This window comes from Triturus cristatus, chromosome 3_2 (assembly GCF_964204655.1).
Source record: "Triturus cristatus chromosome 3_2, aTriCri1.1, whole genome shotgun sequence".
NCBI classification, from domain to species: Eukaryota; Metazoa; Chordata; class Amphibia; order Caudata; family Salamandridae; genus Triturus; species Triturus cristatus.
Window position 1 is genome coordinate 697,201,948 of NC_140584.1, and position 27,149 is coordinate 697,229,096.

Sequence of the window (27,149 nt, forward strand, 5' to 3'; positions counted from 1 at the left end):
ACCACATTAGACTTGGGCAAATGTTCTTGTAACACAGTACCACCTCCAGAATCTGGTTTTCACAATATGGTGGTAAAAGGTGTTTGAAACAATTGCTGCCTTAACTTATCACCAAGGACATAAAATATCACCAATCAAAAATATTTTCTGATCTGGTCCATATTTTTCTGTCAATGAATAAATATTTTATAGCACTTCACGCGAGGCCTGCGCACCTTGAAGTGCTATTAAATGGGTAGCCAAAGTAAACATAACCAATTTTCTTATCTAATCCGAAGCCTCCGAGGTGGCCAATAGTGGATCGGTTTACATCTCAATGTTTGCAGAGACCTGGGTAGTAGCTAGCTGTTTGCAGGGCGGTGATATCCCGACTGCCAAAGTAGGTGGTGTGTGTGTGTGGTGCCGTGAGACACGCGCACAGCACATTGCAAGCAGCGAGCACGTGGTGTGTGGTACCTCGGGACATCCCTCCTCTGCGGGGAAAGGAGGCAGGTACCAAGCGCAGCCCAGCTGAACATGACAGCTGCTTGGCTGCAGCCAACCGCATCCATCTGTAGGAAGAACCACGCAGAGGGAGGGGAGTTTTTGTTATTCCATTTCCAACCACAGGAAGCACCGATTGGACTGCAGCATGTGACGCTCTTTGTAGGATCCGATTTGGGCTAGGTGTGATTTCTGCTTCTGTGTAAGCATTCCTGTCGGCTTCCCACCTACAGCACCAGCTGTCAAAGAAAATGAAGAGGAAAAAACATTTGTGAAAACGGAATGCGCTAGGATTTCAAGCATCAGCTTCTGCTGCGTAGTGCAAAACATCTCTTCTAAATCAAGCGGGGAGGGGCAGCGTATCTGCAGGTGAATGCGATGGAGCAGGCGTGTTTGTAAACACCACCGAGGTCCTTCCACGCATGGCAGTAAACCCGGGCACTGGAGGGGTGTGAAGCCGCAGACCCCGGCATGGGGAGCTCTGCTGTCCCGCCGGGTCACGGGAGGACACTCGCATCCCGGCCATAGGATTACTGACAGATTCTCAGCCCTCCGCCACCGCTGCATCCGAGGACAGCTGGGAGTCCGTGCACATCTGGGCGTTGGAGAGCGGCGCGGCGCAGCAGCAGACTGGTGAGTGCTCCGCGGGGTGCAGTGTGTGGGGTTTCCGCCCTTATTCCGTTATCAGCCTCTCGGGAGGCAGAGGCGGTTCTGTGCTTGCTCTGTGACTGTGGTACACTGTGGTGTGGCTAGCTGCGTTTTATTAGCGGGGGTCTGAATTTCAGCGATGGCCCCCAAGTTCTCAGATTCTTAATTTTCTCCCATTAGCCTGGGCGGTTGCAGGCAGAGACACGCGTGCGTGCTCCCCTGGGTGCGCTGAGCAGTATGCGCGCCCGTGCGGGTCCCGTCTGGTCACGTACACGGGAGGTGACCCCTTCCTGTGCGCTCCTCAGGCGCACCAGCTGCAGCCTGCTCTCTATCTTCCTCAACTTGGAAATAATCCTGTTGACATGAACTGCACGTTTTGTGAGCCGCTATGTAACTGGCAATAATGCCACGCGCACTTGCAAATGTAAAGCGCTCTCTGCACCACGACACTTTTAACCTCTAGCCATTGCCATTATTATAGATGAAATAAAAAAGCTTCCAATGAACCAATGCGCATGTTTCTATCGCAGGGGACTCAAAGGCCGGGGAGCTTCCCCCGTAACCCAAGAGCTTTTCCACGAATGGTGCTGTGCATCTGCGGACGGGGTTAGGTGTTCCTATTACTTCCTGTAGCCGAGTTGCTCTGCACCACCCCGGAAGTGGTCTTCTTGGATGAGGTGTTGACCTTGTTTAAGTGCCTCTTGCAAATCGACACTCAATACAATACTGCGACGGATCACAGACTCCTTATTCAGGCCTCTTTAATAGGCCAGGGCTTTAAGTGGGATGGGAAAAAAGTGTGTGGGGTCATTAAAAGGGGACTAGCCTATGTTATCAAGAGCGTGACTTAAACATGTAAACTACATTTTTGTGATTTCCATACCCGACCGGTATTTTGGTGCCTCTGAGCTTTCTATTATTGCATCCAGTTATATAATACAATTAACATACATTTAACACCAGCCAGGAGTATTGGCTTTGTCAATGATTGTTATTTGTTTAAGATACATGACTAACAGCAATGATTATGTTGTAAATAATTAATATTGTAAATGTTTTCAATCTGAAAGTGCAAAAATATGAATTATGTTATGTTAAATAAAATTATTGCGCGCACAGCTCCTCGAGAGTGTCCCGGCGCGAGTCTAGTGGGGTGCTATATTAGACTTCAGATAAAAAGATGAGTTTTCAGGGTTTTTTTTTTAAACGCCCCTGGATCCTGAATAGTACGCAGAGCCAGCGGAGGAGCATTCAAAGCAGTAGTTGCCTTCACTGAAAAGGAGCCACCCCCATCCTCTGCCGCTTAAAGCGTGGGACTTGGGCAAGGTATAGAGATGCGGAGCGCAGGGCGCGCGCAGGGGCATAAAAAGACACCCGCCTCTGTAGGTAAAGAGGCCCGCATCCATGGAGAGCACGATGGGCCATAATCAGTCATTTAAATCTCACTCTGGCTGCTGCCGGTAGCCAGTGATATAGACGAAGCTACAATGTCCCTGGCATTAAACAATGCTGAGGCATAAAGAAGGGGTAGTGGTCTTCAGAATGTCTCAATCACTCCTGTAATTTTCACTCTGACATGTATTTCCTTTTTCTCTCCACATCTTGTTCATCTGCATATCTCCATCCACACCTCATCTCTTTCCTCTACGGCACCCTCTTTTCACTCTTCACTCAATGCACTTCCTCGTATCTCCCTCCCTGCAACACCCTTAAATATACAACACACCCACTCACCTGTATGCAATGCATTTTCTTTCACTTTTACACCCTCAATATTTTGACAAGCGAGTATCTCCTTCATACCTACTTGCGCAAAATCACAGTTGCAACTGGAGCATGTGACCTCTGCACAGAGGCCAAGGATTGGATGACCACGTATTCTGAACATCTTTCTCACTCACAGACAGATACTGTGAGAAACAGGCCTTCAACTCCCGAGTTCACAATCATGACCTGTTATAAATAACCGGTGGGCCTCCGTTCAAAGTATGCAGTATACAAGATTAATATGCTACATGAAGGAACAATAAAGAAACACAGCATCCTGGAATTAGCAAACACTAAGAGAATGCAAGATTAAGTAAAACATAAGGAATAGAAAAAGGAATTAAATCTCTGACATGAATTACCTTCACACGTTTTACATTCACTATGTAGAAAATCGATTTGTGTTGCTGCCAGTAAAGTTGAATGAATATATGGCCTGATAGGGACCCCTTACAATGTCCGTTTTTAATTACGACCGGATCTTGGACCCAGAGGGACCTGGCCCACTAGAAGACCAGGAGGGGCCACACTCTTTGACGGGGACAGGGGAGGGGCGAGGGGGGGTCGGAAATGGCATCATCTGTAAGAGAGGGAGGACAGTACTTGAAATGGAAATATAGAAGTGCGGGTACTCACTATGCTAGAGCACCTCTTTGCCACTGAGAAGTGGCAGTATTCTCCCATTGAAAGTATTGGACCAAAGATGAGAAGTGCTGATTCTCTCCCTTCCGTATTAAAGAAGTGTTGGTACTTGCTACCTGACAATACCTGCCCCTTGAAAGCACTGTGGGAGGGTTATGGACCTGTGGCAAAGAGCTTTAAGTGGTTGTCTGTTGCTAATACCGTGCCATAGTGCTTGCAATCCCACTTCTGAAGCAATGGCGGAGGAGTCTTTTCATGCACTGCCCACCATTTTACACCCACACCACTTACATCCTGTATTGAAACTGAGCACATAATGGCTTTGCGCTAATGGGTTTATAAGGCAAAGGACTGCCATAGCAAGGATCTCACAAAAGTAAAGGATTATAACTTTCCATTCTGAGTTGCAGATATGTTAATTGTCTGACTTTTGGCAAAACCATTCAGCCTGTGATTAATATGCTATCACATGGAAGCATTATTAATGCTCGAACTATTGGCTTTGCCAATGCTTGTTTTATTTCATTTGTCCTGCCCATTTAAAAATCCCATGCAGGACATGACCTTTTTGAAAAACATCGGTCCAGTATTATAAGTGGGGGCTTGTGAAGAGTGTGTGCGTGAAAATGACAGCTACTAAGTGACCCCCGGCGTCATATTTATACAACAGCAGCTTTTTGGACCACATCTGCAGGGGCGTCATTTGGCACGGGCGTGCTGGGCCCAGGCCCAGGGCACCAGTCTTCAGAGGGGCTCATAGAGGTCTCTGCATTAAGGTCCTGCTCAGCAAAGTCCCTCTATGTTGGCTCCAGCGATTTAGTTTAAAGTTGTTCTAATCCTTTTTAGGTCTCGCCTAGCGACTCAACGCATGCGTTGCTCGCCTTGGTGAGACCCATTGTCATCGGTTTCTCTGCCGAAGGGGGACAGGAGATGTGCACGCGTACGGACAGGAGATGTGCACTCCGTACGCATGCACATCTCCTGTCCCCGTGTAGGCCTGGCATTTGAACACAGAGCGTGCATGGTGCGCTTTCACTTTCCCTCCCTCCCTTCCTCCCCCGTCCTCCTAGTTAGTTTCAGTGTTGTGCTCGTACGGACAGGAGATGTGCACTTCGTACACGTGCACATCACCTGTCCCCACGCATGCATGGATCAGCGAAACGCAGGGCATTTCTAGTCCTTCGACTCCTTGGCTTACTAGCTAACTTGAGTAAGTGTGCCAAGGGGGAGGACTAATTTTATTCATGTGGCCTTTTGCTTTATAAATTCATTAAACTGTAGCCACTTACACCACTTCTTGATAACTCCATTTTGTTCAGTGTACCAACGTAGTCTTTTGTGACCAAGGGCTGGGGTTATAATGCAGATTTTGAATCATTGATTGTTTTTATGTCTAATCTATGAAGTGCAGAGATGAAAGCAGGACTCTTAGCCAGTGGATTTATTAATCTGTGTATAACCCAATGGTGCCAGGTTTGAGTCCCGGCGGGTCCACTCGGCCCATCATCTTCCTGAGGTTGATACGCCGAGTACCACTGGCCTTGATAGCAGTAAGCACTGTTTGTCAGTAGCGACAAGAGACCGCTTGGGGGGTCAACTGCGCCCCACAGACTGCGCCTTTGGTAGTGTCTGCATAGCACGTTTTTCTCGCGCAAGTGCATATTTAGTCAGATGGAGCTGCAGTGTCAATCCCAGAATTCCATTCTTCTTGTTCATAATTTAGAGCATTCCCTCGCCAGATAACTTTGCAAAGCTCGCCGAAGAGCTGCTCCCAAATGCATTTGCAGTGCTTGAGATCGGCACTGCAGCCAGATTGTGATTGTCAGAATTCCTGTGTAGGTGACACTGGAGGCCAAATATTTACAGCGCATGTATCCTTTAAATGCCCACTCTGTCTGCTCCCCCCGGCGCTCCCTGCAGGCACCGTGCGCCACTCTCATGCTGATGTGTTCCTTGACGTCCTTCCCTATGCCGGCTTCAACACCCCGTGGGTGCCTTGCTTCCCGTGCGCATCACCGTAACTCACTACGCCAGACTTTTTCCTCACGGTCCCATTAAGTAATATCTGTGGCTGGAAGGGAATAGTACAAGGGAAGCCTGAGACGCTAGCAAAATAACATAAAAACCCAAACTCTTCTTTGGGTTACTATGTGCTGTGTGGTTAGTTTCTCAATTTTCGGTATAACTTTGTGTTTTTAGGTCGAGCCTACAGCAGCGCATGCGCTGTTGCTTGACTTTTGTAAGTGGGATTTAAAAGTGCTTCCCACCGGCATTTGCTGGCCTAATGCTTGCATTCACGCTCGCTTGAACGTGCAATTACTTTCACTTTGGGGGCTGCTGCGCGCGCACCACACGCGTGTTTGCCGGCGCGCGCGCGCCTACCACTCTCTCTCCCGCTGCAGCCCCCATCTTTGCATTCCCCGCTACCAATGTTTGTTCTTAGACGTGGCTGCTATCTTTATTATCCTCCGCTTCCACCTCTCAATTATAGAAGGTTCTGAATGCTTCTCAATTTAACCTCGTAGCCCTCGTTTTGTTTATTCTTTTCTCCTAGGTCATTGCTTCTCGTGTCTTTACATTTTTCTGTAAATTAATCTTGTTTTTCTTATATTATAATGAACGTCCCATTTACAGTTACGGTACTTTTTTAAAAATCTATGTCTTTCCTGTTAATATACTATATTCTATAAAATATGTTGAACTGTAGAACGTACTTGGTAATTAAACGAGGATATATGGTACACCATAACGTTGTTTAGTGGTTAAATAAATGAGTTTTGGCAGCTTCCTAAAACGTATCAGGGATAACTCCTAGGATCCTATCTCAAGAAATATTGCAAAGCGTTCTAAGGTCTGTGTCAGGAAGACCTCCGCCTCCAGCTAGCGCTGGAATACTACGTAGGGAGTACGCTGTTTTTTGCGCTATTTAAATATCTGTAACATCACATACGTTTTTCCTGCGGAAATAGAAAAGGCCACGATCCCGGAGGATACTTACTGTTGTTCAGTATTAGTACACTTGCAGACAAGAGAGGCAGATGGTGCATGACGTCACCACAGGCTCAACTTGCATAGAGTCCTGCACGTGTAAAACTTACATTGTACAAAAAACTAATACGGACATTTACTGCTCCAAACAAGTGGATATATAAGCACACGTTAGATTTACTCCTGCAGACAACCTGGCCACAAACTGAGGTATCCACAGCCATACCCAGAGGAGGTGCTGGAATGTGGGCATTACCAGGAAGTGCAGGAGGCATGCATAATATGGTAAACTACCACAAACCCATACATTTTATAAGCACTTACAAACATTTTGCAGCCTTTTTCCTACACTGCATAGGCACATAAATGTACTCCTGAGAAAGCTGGAGTAAAGGTCAAAGGATGGGGCAGGGTGAGTGCTTGCCTTAGAGCAGAGAAAGCCTTTCTTCCCTTAGGAAAAATATTTTCCTTATGAAATATTTTTACATTTATTGCGCTTTTGCACACTTCAGCCGTGTGTATGCGCCAATGGAGAGCTAGGAAGTACACAAGGTAATCTATCATTTTCACGATAATTAACTTATAGTAAGCAGCCTTTCAGCCGCCAACCTCAACACCAACATGAATGCTGTTAACGGCCTCTTTGCGAATCCCCGCACCTCGAACATTCCAGAACATACCAGAGTTGCATGTGGGAAGGGGAGACAGAGAAGGAAGGGAAAGGAAAAGGGTATAGAAATAAACACCACTTATTAAATTCAACTGTTCAAACCACGTCACATCTCCCTTCTTCAATAGAGCATGACTTTAAACTCCTTGAATGAGTTTCCAATAGGGCACCCGTTGAGCGAGGAAGACTCCTTCAACCTTTCTGCAGTGGACCCAGAGTTCTCTTGTGGAACATTTATGGTGTCGTGGTCTTCATCCCTTGGGCTCTCCATCAACAACTGGACCAATGTCCTTGGCATGAGAAGTAGAGTTACCAAAATGGAACATCTGGTCATGATCATCAACACCCTCTTCGCAGTTATCAGAATAACTTTAGTCTTGTAATAGGTTTCCGGGATACACACAATTTTTGTCTTGCATGATAACACTCCCTTTATTGATCTTAATCACTCTAACAGGGCCAGGGAATGTGCTTCTACCTTTATTTACTCTCCTGGGATTACGAAGTTTTACAAAGTGTCCTATTTGAATGTTCAGACTTTTGACCTTATGGGAAACATCGTAATAGGCTTTGGATCTACGCTGATGTCTTCCTACTCGCAAGAGAGCAGTTTGTGTGATGTGTGGCGCAACCAGTACTAGTAAAATGGGAATTTGTTTTTGAGCCACCATGGGCAAATAATAACAAGCATTGGCATAGCCAATAGGTCTCGCCTTTGAGACCTTATACGTGTTAAGCCATGCAACAGTTGATGTTGTTGCACCAAGGACATTGTGCTGGATAACTAAACACTTATAAGGTCCCAAAGGCGCGACCTATTGGCTATGCCAATGCTTGTTTAATGGTGTTGCTTAGCCCAGCCTTGACACAGGTGTGTGGGTTTGACGGTGTCCTGTTCACCCCACGTGCCGAGCACATATTAAGAGCGCTAACATAACAACAGTAATTACCCTGCCTTCTGACGCAGCATCCCAAACATGCTTTGTTCAGGTGACTTTCGTGTTTTTCATTATGCAAGCCGGTTTTCAGCCGGTCTTCACTATGCTCACCAGTGTTCTATAGTCAATGGCGATGAACGTGGCCATAAACCAGGTGACAGGACGCCTGCAGGGCCTGTGTGCACAATCAAGAGGACATCAAGGTGTGTCAATATTATACATACCACCAAATGACATTGTTTTCTAGATGCGCAACCATGTTAGAATTAAGAAGGGCTCCCTTTTACTATGTTATGCTGGTTTCCCTACAATTGAATTACAGGTATCACTGCATTTTTCTTCACCTGCTATGTTGAAGCAAATCGGTTTGCACTTCTGGTGAATGACGCACTGAAATGAAGCACCTTTGACGCTTGTCACCAGCTGCCGCAGCTATGGCTCGCTCAGGAGATGCTTCCCGCCTCTGGGGCCGCCCCAGCTGGTAGCTAGCATAGGCACCAGGCTTTTGCAATGCAATAGGTCTGCATTTACGTAAGTTTTAGCTATTGGCATTCTAAATGACAATGACTTTTATTGATGTTTTTGGTTTTAAAATGTAAATCAAAGGCATTGTCATTTGCAATGCAGATAGCTTAAACTTGCGTAAATGCGAGACCTATTGCATTGCAAATGCTTGTTTTGATGTGTCACAATCTCTGTATTTAAGACCCTATCAGCCCCCTTCCCTGCCCTCCAACCTACCTCTCACCCCCTACCATCCTACACCAAACACCTCCTCCCCACCTCAACAAAGTACTCCGCACCAGCCTGACAGAGCTGAGCTGTGGGCGATTCAGGTGAGTTGTAGAGGTGCAAAATGTTCGAGTTCAGAGGCAAGTCACAGCTTTACTGTAGCCAGCCAGGGAGTGACCCGTGAAGGCCCCCTGGTCGCCTAATTTTATTCACCAGCAGCAGCAAGTGGGGAAAATGTCTTTCCGCCCAGGATGCACTCAGTGCAAGGGCCGGCTCTCCTTTCTGGACTGGCGTGATCAGCTGTGTGACCGTTTGCGGACCTGGGATCTTTGTCCTTTCACAGAAAGGGCCTCTGGGTCCATCCCCTCTTCCTATGTCTTGGAATGAATCTACTGTGGGGCCGGCAATGAATATTTCTTGAGAGACTGAGATTGCATGTTGAATATATAATAGGACAAAGGCTTACAATAGTAAAAAAAGAAATATTAAAAAATGCACGTTGTGGAAAGTAATGCACATCTTCCAGTGTTCATACAAGAAATGTGGACATGATAATTGGGTGCAATATCGTTTGAATGTGATGTAACTATTACATTGTATCCTCTGAATTTAGCATAACTGAAGCAGATTATTTGTTGCTCTAGTAATCTCATGAGACTTCGGGGTTGCCGTTTTGGAGTAAGGCTGTGGCAATGCCAACCAAAAAACATCATCTTAAGGTCAGGCTTGACCTTGAGTGCTACCAAATTCATAACAAAATTGCCAGAAGCAGTAAAAAATCTAAAAGGCTTGTTTGAATGCATGGATGGGATAAAGGGTTGGTTGTGGCAAAAAAAAAAGTTGATAATTGAACTTTTCAAATATAAAATACTCCTTCATGCTTTACAACGGAAGCACGTCTCGGTAGAAGAAGAATATACAAAACCGCTAACAGGATGAGGTGAGAGATGGTTACTCCTCTAAAGGTGATGACAAAAGCGGTTAAGCCAGACCTACAAACGAACTGAAAAGGAACAAAATCCATTAATTCCAAGACAGAAGAAGCATACAAATGTATCCTGCACGTCTGATTGGATATATAGAATGACTCTTATGTGGCCTTAGAGGACCAAATTATGTGGCTGGGCTTATAAAATATTTGTGTGGCAAGGAAAGGCAAATTATGCAGTAATTATGCAGTGCTTCCTTAATTTTAAATAGTTTTTCAGAACAGGATAGTACATTTATCATGTACTTGTGTCACCAGGTGATACTCTAGGAATCAAGACAACGGACTATTAAAAAAAGATGAGTTCCTATCTTAAATGACTTCAACGCTGAGAGCCATGTCTATTGGGTGAACATGAATTTGTATTCATAGTGAAAAAATACTGATAATGGAATGATTCTATCTACACTGTTTCAATTATATTTAAGTATTTAAGGTTTTTGTTTCCTGCTGGCTATAAAAGCCCTTGCCTCATTTTATCTAATGGGGATGTTTACATTAAGTGGGCAAGATTGTCACTTCATTAAAAGAATAATCCCTGCAATCCACAACGCAGCAAATGAGTCAAAGAGAGGTCTCTGTTGGGAAATTGCCGGATTCCGGGAGACCCTTTAGACCTTGTAAGTTTCTTTATATAGTCAATGTCGGACCATCGTAATTTAACACTTCCAATAACTGTTGGGAGTCAATTCAAAAAATTGAAAGGTATGGCTTTAAACCGCCTCCGGGCATCATGCTTCACCAACGGCCATCCTTGCCCGTCAAAGCATTCTCCAGTGGCAGGCCGGCTCACCAGTGGTTTTGCAGGGAGCCTGAGGAGGGATTGTGTGGGATCCACAAAAAAGTAAAGGTTAGAAATCTCAGGAACCTTCACTTAGGCAGTATCTTTGATTTAGTTGAGAAGGTCACAAGGTGATTAAAAACTCAAGAGATGCCTAGGAGTCATCATTACTCCTGCATCTAATGAGTTGACATGTTTCAGCAAATGGCCCCACATGGGGGTCTGCTGCTTTCTTCAGTACCAGGGATCCCTATTTCCTAGAATACTATAGCACATATCCTATGCATATAGCAGACAAACACAAATACAATAAACAGAAACAAAAATAAACGGTAAAACATTTAATTGACAGAAAAGAGACGAGAAACATACAGCCAGGGGATTCTGCCTCTTGCAATACGCTGAATTCCAGCCAATCATGAAAAGTCATGCTGCACATGTGGATAAGGCCTATTGCACTCCACTGTATGTTCGTGATAAAATCTGTGAGGGAAATTAGTGAGCGTTCCATAATGCACTGCAAAATGGTATTCAAAACACTTGAATGATATTCGCACATACAGATCCTGCAGCACATTGTCTATTTCACATACCTATACTAAACTTGGGAAAACCTAATGGAAGCGGTAACAAGGGTGGACTTGAAGTCAAACACTGAAAAGGAGAAAAGCATAAAAGGTCATACACTCACAAAAATGGTAGAGATGTCCATGGTAAAGGAGCCTCACAAGTTACTCACTTCGTCAAAGGTTACACTCTGCAGGTCCACCTATTTCGGTGTTTTGGCTCCTCCCGGCCATGAGGGTGGAAAGAAGAAGCCGGTATATAAAGAGCAGTCACCGGCTGCCCAGGACACGTCACTGTGCGTCTGCGCGTGATACGTGGGTGCGCTCGACTGCACGCGGTCCTATTGCACGTGGGGCTTATGGGGGTTGAACTCTCGTGTTCCAGTTGTTAGCTCTGCTGGAGAACAACATGAAACTCTCCATCTGGTCACCTATAGCGCGGGGCCCATAAAAATAAGACGGCCATGCGAAAAGTATATAGTTTTGCTCAATAACCATTAGAGCAGATCCCACATACAATAAATGATTATGCTAAGGATGCATGTACTGAAAAGGCTCAACCATGGTTGTTATAGAGGTATGTGCGAATACTAGCTTCATGCCTCGATAATAAAATGAAAAATCAACAAGGGGATGACTGGGGGGCCCATGGGGCCCTCTTTACCCCCTGCAGAGGGATGCTCTAAGAGGGCGCACTGACAGTGCACCACCTTTTAAATGGCGCACTGTCAGTGCACCTCCTGAGGGTTTCTTTGCCTCTGTGCCCACGTCTGTGATAAGGCGCGGGCGCAGAGTCAAAAGAATCCCCTCATTTGCATAAGGCACACCCCTATACAAATGAGGGAACACCCTCTGAAAGTAGCGCTGGCGCATTAAGTGTGCCAGCGCTATCGATATTGTAGAAAGGGATGCACAAGCGTCTGTGACCCCTTCTATAATACCAAAGTGCCCCGGGGGCATGCAAAGCGGGCGCAAACACCTGTAGTGTCCCCGGGGCACCTTCTGTAATACGGCCCCTGATGCAGCTAAGGGCCTTATAACAAAAATATGATTTATGCTGCCTGTAACCACAGACTGTCATCATTTAGACCCTTGGTGTGCGTCTTGATGCGGTATAGCCAACGTTGTTCCCTATTAAGCAATGAATGTGCTACACTCCCCCTCCGTGGTCCATGAACTTTTCCAGCACGACCTAGTGGATCTCATCCTCGCTGTGTCTGGATTCCAAAAAATGGGTCATCTTTGTAGCGCCCTTCTTGCACCTGATGTTACTTCTGTGTTCATTGATCCTGATATAATTAATATGTCAATCAATATGCAATCAACATCTGAAAGGGGCCATTTGACTATTGAAAAAAAAAAACGCTGTATGTTTGCAATAATTGTAATCATATTTGTCACATGTGAACTGCAAATGTATTTGTTTAAAATCTGTAAATTAAGCAGCAGGCGATGAATTATGTGGCAAGTGCAACAAATTCATGTTTGCGCATAAAACTTGTGGCTGCACAATCACGTTTCTATATTAGGCTTGGGTGTAACCTACTGTCTTTGTGAATTGGCCCCATCATGAGCTGCCACCTCACTGCCTTATTCATGCGTGCGAGGGGAGTACACTGCCTCACACACCAGCACACATTCCTCCCAGATGAAATATGGCAAATGCAGTGAATGATAACAGTCACTTTAGTTTACTCACAAGTATGAAAGTGTTCGCCATTGTATGTGTAGCCAGTGCTAGGTTTCTCTGGACGCCTGGTTCTCGGTTTTTGTCCTCCATCGACTGAGAGTTGCATGTTGGTTTGGGGTGCTTGGAAATGCTGCTCAAAGTCTTCTCAGGCTGAGTACCACTGCCAGATAGCAGATGCATGACATAAGGAATAGTATCAAATAATTAGCAGATGAACCTTGCTAGGGGATACGGTAACTCATAATCCAAAGAGACTTCACAGCAGATCACACTTGATACACCGTTAAACGTAGACCTAAGGCCCGAAGAACACGCGATACCATATAACGAGAAGCTGAGCTTTGGAGAGCAGAATTTAGAGCTCTTAAAGTGATCTGGAGCCATAAAGAGGTTTCAAATGATACAAAGGCTTCATTTGGGGCCTGAAGAACAGGGGCCTGAAAAATAGGTGATGTAGTATGGACATGCACAAACATTGACTCCAACATATGAAATTGCGTTATATCAACAAGTTAAGTCGATGTGTATTTAGAATACTAAATCTGCCTATGTATGGTTCATTTGGTTATATAATGCAATATGATATTCTGGAGTCCATATATGTGCAGATTGATATTAACCTGGTCGATAGTTTGACATACATTACAGTGAGATTGGGCTGTTGAAGATGGACACACGTGGTACAGTATCACAGGTAGATCTGAGGCCTTGAGAACATGTGAAACACCAGAATCGCACAGTGAGCCGGAGACAAAAGAGAAGGCCACAATGAGCCAGTGTCTCACAGAAGCTAGCCTTTGGTACCATAGTATAAGATGAACTTTCAAAGCACGTCAGACATATGACAGCATCACATGTAAAGAGCTGAGGCCTGAAGAACAGGCATACTCTACGATGCACAGTGCTGTGGCTTGGTTGACATATGATACGGTATCAGATGACCTCGGCTAGTGGTAGTGCCTGGGAAGCTGCACTCAGGGCCTTTGCAGGGATCAATCAGGCAAGTACTTAAAAAAAAACATATGTTTGCCGTCCTTTCTGCACTAGCTGCATTGCATTTGATTTGTGACATGATTGAATGCAAAGTTTCATTTACTCTGTGAACATTTATAGATTTATGTGACGTTAGCCTCTTATCCCTGCTCTTCAACCGCCTTGCCTATGTCTGTCGCTCCCGGGAATCCAGTTTCCTGATCAACAAAGCGTTAGCCCTTTCAGCTGTGAATTGTTCTTCCCTCGCTGGCTTCTCCCCTCTCCTAACCACACCAGTAGCTTTTTTCATACTTCTCCAACCCCTTTCCCATTTAACCCCTCCTCCTAGTGCACTCAGGCACAGGGAGAGAGATTAATAGCATCTATCTTTGGTGTCTTTCATGTTTGGACTTGTTAAAGCCTAAGGCCAGTCACCCTGCTTGACTTCCCTCTACTCCTTCTCTAGCAAACTTCCTCTTGCTCCATTCCTGCAGTACAAAACCCCATCGAAGGCTCCAGCCTCCTTTGCTCCAGGGCAGTAAGAATCCCCCAATAGCCTCACACTGTATTAGACCCAAAGAAACCAGGTTGGCCAGAAGCTGTGGCTTACACCCCACCATGGATGGACCGCTTAGACATATAAATAGGGTAATTTTTGGGAACCTTCTTCTTATTGCACCTTTTGCCTCTACATTCCTGGGCGAACCCCATTACCACATAATTCATTTGATGGTTTCTTGGAAGGCTGAACATCTCTCTTCTGTAACTGGGTGGTCCCTTTCCTCTCTTCTTGTTTCCGTTCGGGCATCAACGTTTTGCATGCCACTGGGTTGCACCTCTGCTGCTCCTGGGTAAGTCTCCTACACTTGCCAGATATTGGTGATTGGAAAGGTATAATATCTTTGGAAGATTTACGTCTATCGTCTCCGGTGTCCCTCATACGTTCATCATATAACAGGTGGTTTATGAAGCTGCACCATTTAGAGTGTTGACTCTCTGCTGCTGCTAGGTTAGCCTCAGGCTTATGTTACACATCGTGGTTACATATTCCCAGAGCTGCCCCTTGTTTAAATAGCGCCCAGGGCGAAAATAAATTTGGCCCCCTCGCTGATGTTGATGAATCAAAGGGGCATTTTGTGTTCTTAGATCACTCACTGGGTGGTTACATCAAAGCAGTGACTGTCCTCTCAGAACAAACATCTCAACACCTGTGCGGTGGGGGAGCGATCCTTGACCTTGCTTTTAGGTCGCTCCCCCACCACACAGCTCCGCCTGTGTGCCCCGACGCTGCCACTGCTGTGAAGTCGAGGCCCTCCTCAACTTTTTGCCTTCTGTCTCCCGCTCACTGCCCTGATTGTTGACTTTTGCCTTCTGTCTCCCCCACGCTGCCCCTGTTGTGCCCGGTTCCTCCAGGTGCCCCCACTGCTCCCGTTCCCGCCGCTGCGTCCCCTGCGGCCCCACCTCCCTCACTGCCCATTTGCTGCCCCTGCTTCCCGCCTCCCAGCTGCTCCTCCCTCCCACATCCCCATATATGGCGGCCGCTGCGCGGTGAGGAGAGCGTCCCTTGACCTTGCTGGTAGGTTGCTCCCCCACCACACAGCTCCGCCTGTGTGCCCCACCACTGCCGCTGCTGTGAAGTCGAGGCCCTCTTCCACCCGCAGGCTACCACCTGCGCCTCATCCCTGGTGGCCAGTTGTAGGCCCTAGGTTTGTATCTTGTGCCCGCATTTTGCCTTCTGTCTCCCGCTGGCTGCCCTGATTGTTGACTTTTGCCTTCTGTCTCCCCCTTGCTGCCCGTCACTTGTGCCCGTATTTTGCCTTCTGTCTCCCCCACGCTGCCCCTGTTGTGCCCGGTTCCTCCAGGTGCCCCCACCGCTCCCGTTCCTGCCGCTGTGTCCCCTGCGGCCTCGCCCCCCTGACTGCCCATTCGCTGCCCCTGACTCCCGCCTCCCACCTGCTCCTCCCTCCCACATCCCCATATATGGCACCCTCTACGCAGGAGCCCCGACCAAGCTCATCAAACGACTACAACGCATCCAAAACGCCTCGGCACGACTGATCCTCGACGTACCACGCCACGCCACGGCCACATCACCCCCACCTGAGAAACCTGCACTGGCTGCCCGTCAACAAGAGGATCACCTTCAAGCTCCTCACCCACGCACACAAGGCACTCCACAAGACCGGCCCAGCCTACCTCAACAATCGACTTTCCTTCTACACCCCCATCCGCCAGCTCTGCTCCGCCGACCTCGCACTCGCCACCGTCCCGCGCATCTGAAGAACAACCACCAGCGGGAGAACCTTCACCCACCTCGCTGCCAAGACCTGGAACACCCTCCCACTTAACCTACGACAGACCCAAGACATGCTGACCTTCAGGAGGCTACTCAAGACCTGGCTGTTCGATCAATAGCGCACCCCCCCCCCCAGCGCCTTGAGACCCTCACGGGTATGTAGTGCGCTCTACAAATGTTGGTTGATTGATTGATTGATTGAACACCTCAACTCACCAGATTCATTCACAGCTAGCTCCATTGCGTTGGTATGAAGTTGTTGGCGGGGTTAATAAGGTTGTTGGTGCAGGGAGTTAAAGGGAGATGGTAGGAAAAAGAAGAGGGTTAATGGGGTGATAGAAATGGCATTTGCTTTAAGAATAAAATAATATTAAAAGTTTAATCTCAATCATTTGAACCAAGTGAGAGGTACACTGTTGTCTGCAGGACCTTAATGCAGACAGATCCATGATTGATGTGCTAGGTTTGGGCCTAGCTCGTCCATTCTAAAAGTGGGCCCTGCGTCTTCTGGTGGGTGGATCCCATATAATAACACTATACTTGGTGGTTGGGAAGCTGCAACACCTAGTGGGATGTGCCTCCATTATCTTGGAAGACCTCATAGTCTCGCAGGTTCATAATAGATACCCTGGCTGGGAAGCTGTACCTTTCAGTGGGTATCCTTTCTGCCTCTCCTGGGTGGACCTTAGAGTCAGACTGGCCATGTTGCCATTCTGGTATTTTCCGGTGGGCTACAGGCTTGTGGGTGCTACTTTCAGAGCAGGATGGTCTGCCATGAGCCAACCATGTGGTCCCATTCTTGTCACAGTCGACTGCTATGTGGGACGCTGATGTGAATCTTTTTGGCAGGGTTGATTTTGGTTTCCAGTCCAGCCTCAACTGACCTTTTAGTAACACATTTCTCCTGGTGGTCTGAAGGCAAGTCTCTCAGTAGGTTTCTGCCACTCCTGGGTGTGCCGCATAGTCTTATATTATTTCCGTTTGTGCTGGTAATCCTCACTTTCCAGAATGTTACCCCTCTACTGCTCCTGAATGGACGCCATGGAGGACGGCATCATTTCAAGTACAACACCCAACACTATTTAAACCAGATTCAAAACCCACATCGTACCAATCAAGTAAATACATTGAGAATGCATTTTACAACATCGCCCAAAGATGGCAAATATTTTTTTTAACAATATTTTATTGGTTTTCTCACATAAGCGGTATGACTAGAATCTATAATGCACTGTAAAACGAGGCATTCCTTCTTCAAATACTTAACAACATGTGGGTGTATGCTAGCAGGTTTATCGGTTAGTTGGCCCACAAAAGTGGTTAAGCACAGCCACAAATTCGATGCTACTCTATTGGAGGACCCCACCTAACTACACATATGAAACCAACATGCTTCCCATGTACCCACTCTTTAATCAACACTTTATGAACAGCACACAAGGGAAAGGTGGAAAGGATAGCCAGGGTCAGACTGGCCCAAAAACCAAGGCATGTGAGCAAAAATGGAAGTTTGTTCCAATGTTTTGCCGCCAGAACTGAGCAGGCTGAACCACCCCACTTCTTTATTATTTGGGGGATGGCATGAGACGTGCCGACTGCGAGCACAGTTATCTTTTCGGGCAATAGCTGGTCAGTCTTCCTAGCAGGTAGGAGTGGCCGGTTTTGTAAAAGGACGAATGTGCTACTGGTAAAGCTTTAAAGATTACCCTCCTCTTCACCGGTACCCAGTGTAGCTGTTTACTATATTAAGTAATCGAAGTGTGTATCGGGAGAATAAATACTTAACTGATGGCCATGTTCTGGACTTTTTGTTATCTATGTGTTAGGTAATCTGGGAGTGCTCTGTACAGAACATTTGCATAGTCTAGTCTGGATAAAAACAATGCCTGGACCACTGTCTTTTGAGCTTCCCTAGGTAGAAGTTTGATCAATTTCCTCAGCATCCTCAGAATCCAGCACGGATTTTTGACCATGGCCATGATCTTGGATTTGAGGACAAGTGAGTGTCAACTAAGACTCCTACGTTTCTGGCCATTTTAGTGGTGGGTGGGAGAAGAACAGTTGGACGACCATGCCCCTTAAAGCCATGGATGGGGTCGGTTCCAAATACTGTAATGCGTTAAGTTTGAGCCAACCCATCACTGTTGTCATACAGACAGCAAAGTTTCCTTTAGCCTCACAGACATTACTGTTATATGTCAGCAGAAGTTGGGTATCATCTACATAGGTGACCACCTTTATGCCAAATGATTCGACGAGGTAGGCCAGTGGGGTCAAATATATATGAAAAAGGGTAGGGCTCAAGGCAGAGGCCTGAGGAACTCAATATTTGATGGCTTTTGTTTCTGAGAGGAATGGTTTGGGCCAGACCACCTGTTTGTTCCCTGTGTTTTCAAAAGGATCCTAACCAGGCCAGGAAATTACCATCCACCCCAATGGAGGTGAGGCAGTAGAGCAGGATCTCATGTGAGATCATGTCGAACGCCATCGAGAGGTCCAGTAGAATCAGTGCGGCATTATGTCCAGCATCTATCATGAATTTAATGTAGTCTGTGATCTCCATGAGTGCAGATTCCATGCTGTGATGGGTTCTAAAACCAGGCTGTGAGGGATGAAGGAGATTGGGGGTTTCCAAAAATTACATTAGCTGGGTGTTTACTGCTTTTTCTATGATCTTAGAGGCACCTGGAAGCAAAAATATTGGTCTGAAATTTGATAGCATTTTAGGGTCTGCATTTGGCTTTTTTAAAGAGAAATGGCATTTGCCTTTTTCCATGCGGGGGTACTGAGTTCAGGGAAGTGGTGAAAGGTTACTGGTAGATTTAACCCACCTTAGTCCCTAGTAACTTTATGACCTGAGAGGGGTGGAGTGAGGGTCCAGTGGGGAACCAGACATACTTTTTGATAAGGCATCTTCTGGGAGCCGTATCTTGCATTAGAATGAGGTTATCTTGATTTTTTTGTATTTTGTTCTCAAAGAAGATGCCAAGAGAGTACATAGAAAAGCCCTTGTCTCAAGTGGTGTAGAAGAGTTTTTGCGATCTGTGAAATTTGAAACTATTTCGAAAATTTCCTTGGCATTGTTGTTTGCCTTGTCAATGGAATTAGAGAAGTAAGTTCGGCATGCAGCTTTCAGATTATTGTGGTACTTGCTCACCGCCGCGCTGTATCGGCATTTGTCAAGGTCCTCATGGTGTCTTCTCCATAGGCGTTCCAATTTTGTGCAACCCTTCCTTTCTTGCGCAAGTTCAGTAGTGAACCAGCGGGCAGATTGCAGATGTCTGGTAGTTTTGAACATGTAAATCCACCCTGTATGTATGTTTTACAAGATATGGAAGACTCCAAGGATTGAGCTTGCTGCAGGCAATGTTTGTGGGAATATAATGGAAATGAACAGCAAAATTCAGTCCGGCAGACCAAAACAGGCCCACAAACAGCCCAAAAAACAGCCCACACAGTCGGGTGCTGCCTGATTGCTGTACAATACAATCCAATCCTGCTAGCCTCTAGGTGCACGCAAACGGGGCTCTATCTCTCTTACAGTTCTCTTCTTCACTCCATGTTTACGTGCATCCCCACACACCAGGGGCGGCTCCTCCGTTTGAGCAGAGGAGCATCGCCCCACTAACCAAAATGCCCCCAAAAAGCCCGAGAGATGAGAAATAAAATGGTAATCAAGTCAACACACACAACATACACTTGGGAAGTAAGTTGTAGGTACTTTTGTATCTGTGGTTGCTCTGCCGTACTGTAGAAAACACCCTATAATGGGATTAGGTGACAAAACAACACACTAATTTAACTGCACATTGGAGAGACGCTCTTAGTTGGTGTCAAATAACTCAGGAGTGAGTGAAAACTTTAATACAGAATAATATTGGAAGATCTTTAAATAAGATCTTTTCTTTTTTCTGTGCCAACTCCCTTGTGCAGCGTACAGACTCTGAACCAAGGTTGGGATACCCCAGAGTATGTTTAAAAGGCTGCCTTAGGCTTTACACACAGTAGGATCAGGCTGTTAATGTTTAAATGATGTGTACACTCAGACGTGCATGCTAAACTATGTGCCCCGGCTATGGAGAATTATGCATAATGTTGTCTTTCTATAGCTTACATTGAGATTGCTGGCTATCTCACTGTAAGACCTGGGGTCTCCAGGCCCTAAGGGGGTAACGTGACACGAGCGGCTGGGCACCCAAAGGCTTGTGTGTAAAGCGACCATACAACAACCCCATCCCCTGAAGCAAGGAACGCACACAATAAGGGACGCCACACTGTAGTCTGTATGAAAATACTCAAGTTTATCCAAGCATTGAGGCAAATGCAGTTCATGGAATATACATGCCGTTCTTGAGGTAACATTGCAGTTCAGGAGGTGTACATGCAGGTCATGCGGTATACATGCAGTTCATGAGATATCATTAGCAGGGCTCCCTTAGATTGGCAATCGATTCACTAGCATTGTATACGCCAGCATTATTCTCACCAGCACCTCCTAACCTCTGTGGTAATGATGGTGAGTCGTAGCGCCACACTGGGGGGCCAACCGGGACTCAGGGCAGATCTTGCGGCCTTCCCGCCACCCCTAGTACCCTTAGCGCCTCAGCGGGTGAATACCACTAAGCTTTGGACACTTGCACGCTGCTCGTAATTAGAGCGCATAGACTTTTGGCATGAAGCTTCCAACCGTAGCGCTACTTGTAACAACGAAGCGCCGACCCTCTCAGGGCGGAGCCTGCAATCTTAGCGCTACTCGTATAACGATAACCTAGAACATCTCAGGGTAGAGCCTGCAATCGTAGCATGAATCGTATCAATGACACCTAGAACATTTCAGGGCAAACCTGCAATCGGAGCATTACTCGTATCAATGACACTCGGAACATTTCAGCGCAAGCCTGCAATCGGAGCATTACTCGTATCAATGACACTTAGAACATTTCAGCGCAAGCCTGCAATCGTAGCATTACTCGTATCAATGACACTTAGAACAGTTCAGCGCAAACCTGCAATCGTAGCAGGAATCGTATCAAGGCCACTTAGAATGTTTCAGAGCGGGGCTTGCAATCGGAGCGGTACTCGTATCCGCAAGCTTCAAGGGTTTCCGTGCAGTTCGTGGGGCACTACTCTCCTTGTCAGTCCACTCGGACGGGGCCAATCCCTCGGAGGGGTATCGTCGTCGGGGATGAGCGGGGGGGGGCTCCCACGGAGGGGTACCAGGGACGCAGGGTGCGGTGCAGCTCCCGGACGATAGGGGGCGCACCGGGGACCTTCCCAAGCCTTCCCCGCTTACCTTGATCGCGACGTCGCTCGCCGTCCGCACCAGCTCCGCACTCCTCCTTCGATCTTTCCGCCACCTTCACCCAGCGGCGACGGCAGCAACGGGGCCCCGGGCTTCTCCGCGGGCCTCGTCACCACGAGGGGCACACTTCAGCTTCCGGGCCGCGACGGTGAGAGCTCTTTGGATCCCTCACGCAGGGGGGGTCAAATTAAGCGGGTCTGGTCAGCGCTCAGCAGGGCTCGGTGCCGGGGATCCCAGGCCAGTTCAGGGAGCGCAGGGGTCTCAGCGCTAATACCTGGTTGATCCCCAGCAGTACCGCATTCCGCATTTGGGCATTTGTAATGCTCAGTTATATCAGAAAGTCTCCGCGGTCAGTTTCCGCCTGCAGTTGGTAAATGTAGTTTCAGCATTCAGGTTCAGCATGCAATTGGCACATGCAGCTTGATGGCGCTGTTGTCTCTGGCGCCCTTGGGGTTCTGTTTCTGGGGGGTAGGGAGGGAGTTGGCGACTAGGACCTTCCTAGTCAGGCTGGGCAGAGGTGTCCTGGGTCCTCCTACTGCTGGGCAAGATCAGTGGGTTTCACAGGGTCCCTCTCTCACTTAAGAGGCAGCACCTAAATCCTGTCACTCTCAGAGGCAGACTTCCCTGGCTAGGCCCTACCGCCTACACTCCTGTGTGGATTCTCTAGCTCTGCTTTACCCCATTGGCCAACTGACTAAAAAAAGTTCCCTCCCTCTGTTAAGTAGCCCTAGGTCAGGTGACCTCTCGCCAAGGCGGCAAAAGTAAAACCACACCTCCCTTCTAGAAGGTTCCAGCACATTCCAGGAGCTTCCCCATTCTACCTATGGGACAAAAAGGCGGGCTGGTGTCGCAACATTGTTGTGGGGTTCCAGCCAGCTCCTGGCAGCTAGGGTGCTACTAATGAAGACCACTCTGCAGTAGCAGGGGCCTGTGGCAGCCATCTTGGGAGAAGGGAGCACCTGCACCTTAACACTGATTGGCAATGAAAAGGCGCCCGGAGACCTAGTCCAACATAAAAATGAGGGTGGAAAAAATGAGGCACGATCAAAAATAGATGGGGAGACCACCCTAGGGCTGACAGGTCTAACACGCGTCCCCCCCAGCCGAAAGAGGGGAGAGCTACCCAACCTCTAGGGAGTTCTCATCGCTAAGGCGGAAAAACCTGGAGAGACCGTCAGCATTGGCGTGGTCAACTCCGGGCCGATGTTCCACCCGAAAATCCATCCCCTGTAGGGAAATGGACCACCTCAACAACTTGGGGTTTTCGCCTCTCATCTGCATGAGCCAGCGAAGGGGGCGGTGGTCGGTCTGGATAAGGAAGTGAGTTCCAAAGAGGTATGGTCTCAACTTCTTCAGAGCCCAGACCACCGCGAAGGCTTCTCTCTCAATGGTGCTCCATCGCCGTTCCCGAGGGAGGAGTCTCCTGGATATGAAGGCCACTGGTTGATCTTGGCCCTCGGTGTTGAGTTGCGAGAGCACCGCACCTATGCCGTGCTCTGAGGCGTCTGTCTGCACAATGAATTCCTTGCTGAAATCTGGTGTTGCTAGTACTGGAGCGGTACACATCGCATGTTTCAGCGTGTCAAAGGCTTCTTGGCAAGCAGCTGTCCATACAACCTTGCGAGGTTGCTTCTTCGAGGTCAATTCCGTCAAGGGGGTTACGATGGTACCATATCCCTTGACGAACCCGGCGGTAATACCCAGTGAGGCCGAGGAAAGCTCAGACCTCTGTTTGGGTCTTGGGGGGCTCCCAAGCCAAGATGGTCTCTATTTTGGCCTGGAGGGGTTGCACCTTACCTCTGCCCACCAGGTGTCCCAGGTACACGACAGATCCCTGTCCAATCTGGCACTTGCTGGCTTTAACTGTTAGGCCAGCACGCTGCAGCGCCTGCAATACCTCCTGGAGGTGTTGCAGATGGTCCTCGCAGGTGCTACTGAAGACAGCTATATTTTAACAAAACAAGGGGACCCAATAGGTAGTTGAGGACCTTGGGTAATTGTTAATTTCAAACAAACAGTGGTCCTCAAAATGGTTTAAGGAATAAAGGGAATAAATATAGTACAGAATCGAAACTATATTAAGAATGTCCAGCCGGACATCCAATTTAATTCTTCAATGAAAAAGCAACCAATAATCAACAGCAAAACATATGTGGGACACAGTCCTGTATCCGTTGGGAGAAAGGGACATATACAAAACAAACAGACATTACAGGCAAAGCAAAAGGAGCTTAATTTACAAAATCCAGTGTTTAAGCTTTTTCCATACAAACAATGCACTTTTTTTACGTAATAGATTAATGTGCACGCTGTATAGATTAGGGTCGACGACGTTTCGATCCTATTACAGAGATACAAGGATCATCATCAGGACGAAAGAATGTACATGCCTGGTATTGAAAGAAATTGCCTGTGGGAAAATGAGAGTGTAAGGAGGGGGAGAAAAAGAGAAATTAGAACTAGGATAAGGCAGCGCGGAATTTCAACCGTGATTGTGCTCAGTGCACATGCCACTTGTGACAACATGCATTTTGGCTGTCTTTAGGAAGCTAACAGGTGAGCTAGTGAGGTAACAAGATGAAGTATAATAAAAAAGAGAGGCAAGCATTAGTTTAGCGCCGGAAGTGGAGTTCTACAGTAGGTATGTGAAGCCGATGAGTAGCGGGGCGCAAAGTGAGTGACCACAATGAATAAGGCAAGGAGTAGTGACTGAAGGTCTAAATAACGGGGTGGGGAGCAACCAGTAGGTCCGCTTACCGTAGAAATTAGATCAGGAAAGAGAACGTGGTCAATTGCCGGAATAAAAACTCGCGTCTCGTAGTACAATAAGGGTCTGGTAGTCTGCTCGTAGGTGCGGGTGTGACCGCAACGGTAGCTGGGGAGGGAAGGAAGGCACGTGAGGCAGGGAACAAGTGAACGGGTTGCGCCGGGGTGAGGGTGTGCGAGCGGGGAAGGGTACCTGTTAGAGTACGAAAACGGGCAATGCGAGTATCTTGCTCCGATCCGGGAACTGGGAGTAAGGTCCGAGTATCCAGAATTAGCAGGCAATTTCGATAGAATTGCAAGGATGAGTGATCCGTGGGTATGCACTGGAGGGGGGTAAAAGTGCAGATAAGTAAAAGGATCAATGGTGAATGAGCCCATACGGGGCAAACAGACAGGGCGCTTACCGTGATCAAGTGGCGTCCTCAGTTAACGATGAACGAGTGACGAGGCAGGCCAGGGAAGCGTGCCGGTATACATGCAGTATAAGCGTGTGGCACACTAGAATATGCAAACGCGGCGCCATGATGGAAGAGGACAGTTGAGATAGAAGAAAGATTTACCTGGGGAGTCTTGGAAAGTTAAAAACAGTTCGTCATTTAGACGGGACATTTTTACATGTAGGAATGAAAATACAAATAATTATCACAAACTTTACATCAATGCGTCGTATGCGGCTCCCACGGAGGGGTACCAGGGACGCAGGGTGCGGTGCAGCTCCCGGACGATAGGGGGCGCACCGGGGACCTTCCCAAGCCTTCCCCGCTTACCTTGATCGCGACGTCGCTCGCCGTCCGCACCAGCTCCGCACTCCTCCTTCGATCTTTCCGCCACCTTCACCCAGCGGCGACGGCAGCAACGGGGCCCCGGGCTTCTCCGCGGGCCTCGTCACCACGAGGGGCACACTTCAGCTTCCGGGCCGTGACGGTGAGAGCTCTTTGGATCCCTCACGCAGGGGGGGTCAAATTAAGCGGGTCTGGTCAGCGCTCAGCAGGGCTCGGTGCCGGGGATCCCAGGCCAGTTCAGGGAGCGCAGGGGTCTCAGCGCTAATACCTGGTTGATCCCCAGCAGTACCGCATTCCGCATTTGGGCATTTGTAATGCTCAGTTATATCAGAAAGTCTCCGCGGTCAGTTTCCGCCTGCAGTTGGTAAATGTAGTTTCAGCATTCAGGTTCAGCATGCAATTGGCACATGCAGCTTGATGGCGCTGTTGTCTCTGGCGCCCTTGGGGTTCTGTTTCTGGGGGGTAGGGAGGGAGTTGGCGACTAGGACCTTCCTAGTCAGGCTGGGCAGAGGTGTCCTGGGTCCTCCTACTGCTGGGCAAGATCAGTGGGTTTCACAGGGTCCCTCTCTCACTTAAGAGGCAGCACCTAAATCCTGTCACTCTCAGAGGCAACTAGGGGAAGCAGGGAGATGGAAGAGACAAAATTAGAGAATCAATAGAGTGAGAACATCAAGAATTGCGAAGAGTGATAAGAAAAATGCAACAGTGAGGCAAACACATTTATGTTATTCAAGAGTAGAGAGGGGAGTAAGAATTACGCGATGACAGGCGCCGTATGACAAAAGGAAGAACTTATGCCATATAGGGACATAATTTGTCATCACAAGGAGAGAGTTATTATGGGGAGAGTCAATTTGAGTTAGACATAACAATCACATCACGGAGTGGAATATACTCAGAAGAGCTGTGAGACAAAATGGCAGAAAGTGGAATCAGTAGAGTGTTGTTTAGATGAGATTGGCCCAGATCTCATTCCGATTCAAACCATCCTTGATGCTGTTCATACGAATGATCATTCTGAGTTCTTCTTTATTTAGCATTTTGGCGATGTCCCCACCCCTTGGGGGTAGTTTGATGGTCTTGATGATTGTCCACTTAATGTCATCCTCGGTGTGCTCCATTTCAGAAAAATGTTCGACAAGAGGGGCATTGAGGGTTTTGCAGCGCACTCTGCTCCTGTGCTGGCCAATGCGTAGTTTGACTTTTTGTGTAGTTTGGCCAATGTACACTTTGTTACAAGGACAGGAGATCAAATAAATGACATTGCTGGTGTTACAATTGGAAAACAAAGTCAAAATGATAGAAACATTGTTAAAGACAAAACTTTTACCTTCTATAGTCATGCTGCATACATTACAATTGCCACATTTAGCATGACCAATAAGGGTCGTGAGCCCCCAATGTGCATCCAAGGTAGTCATGGGACGAGTCGAGGGTAGGGTGGCCCTTACTAAATGATCCTTGAGATTGCGGCTCTTTCGAAAGGCAAACAGAGGTCGCTCTATGGAAAGATTGCCCGCATTTAACACTGGCCAGTGTTGCAAGATGGATTTGCGGATTTGATTAGACGCAGGGGAGAAAGTGGTGACACAAACTATACGGTCGGTATTGGTTTTAGTTTTAGGGGATAGAAGAACTTCCCTAGGACAATACCATGCTCGTTTTTTAGCGTTACGTACAAGTCTTTTAGGATACCCTCGGTCTCTGAGTTTTTTGCTAAGGGTGGTAGCTTCAAGAAAAAAATCCTCTTTAGAGAAGCAGTTGCGTCTAATGCGCAAAAACTGTGAGTATGGTAGAGAGTCTCTTAAGGCTCTGGGGTGATGACTCTCATAGCAAAGTAAAGTATTTCTCTCAGTACTTTTTCTATAAAGTTTAGTGAGTAGTTCGCCATTGCAATGATATATGGTGAGGTCCAAAAATGGGATGTGTGATCTGTCATATGTGTTAGTAAACTTTAGGCCTGAGCAGTTATTGTTCAACCAATGGTTGAATTGACATAGTGTTGTTTCATTGTGATGCCAAATTAGAAAAATATCGTCTATGTAACGACGCCATAGGGTGATGCCAGAAAGGAATGGATTCGAAGGAGAAAGGATGGAAGACATTTCTAAGTGGTCCATATAAAGAATGGCCAGATT

General features: G+C 47.3%; 1 protein-coding gene across 3 annotated transcripts in view; it reads left to right on the forward strand.

Moving 5' to 3' along the window:
* Positions 1-654: 654 nt before the first annotated feature.
* Positions 655-27,149, forward strand: part of HECW2 (HECT, C2 and WW domain containing E3 ubiquitin protein ligase 2) — a 1,572,445-nt gene continuing 1,545,950 nt past the window's right edge. For all 3 annotated transcript variants that reach the window (XM_085648759.1, XM_085648760.1, XM_085648761.1), the window contains exon 1: positions 655-1,116. The gene's annotated coding sequence lies outside the window, so the exon portion shown is untranslated. The remainder of the gene's footprint in view (positions 1,117-27,149) is intronic.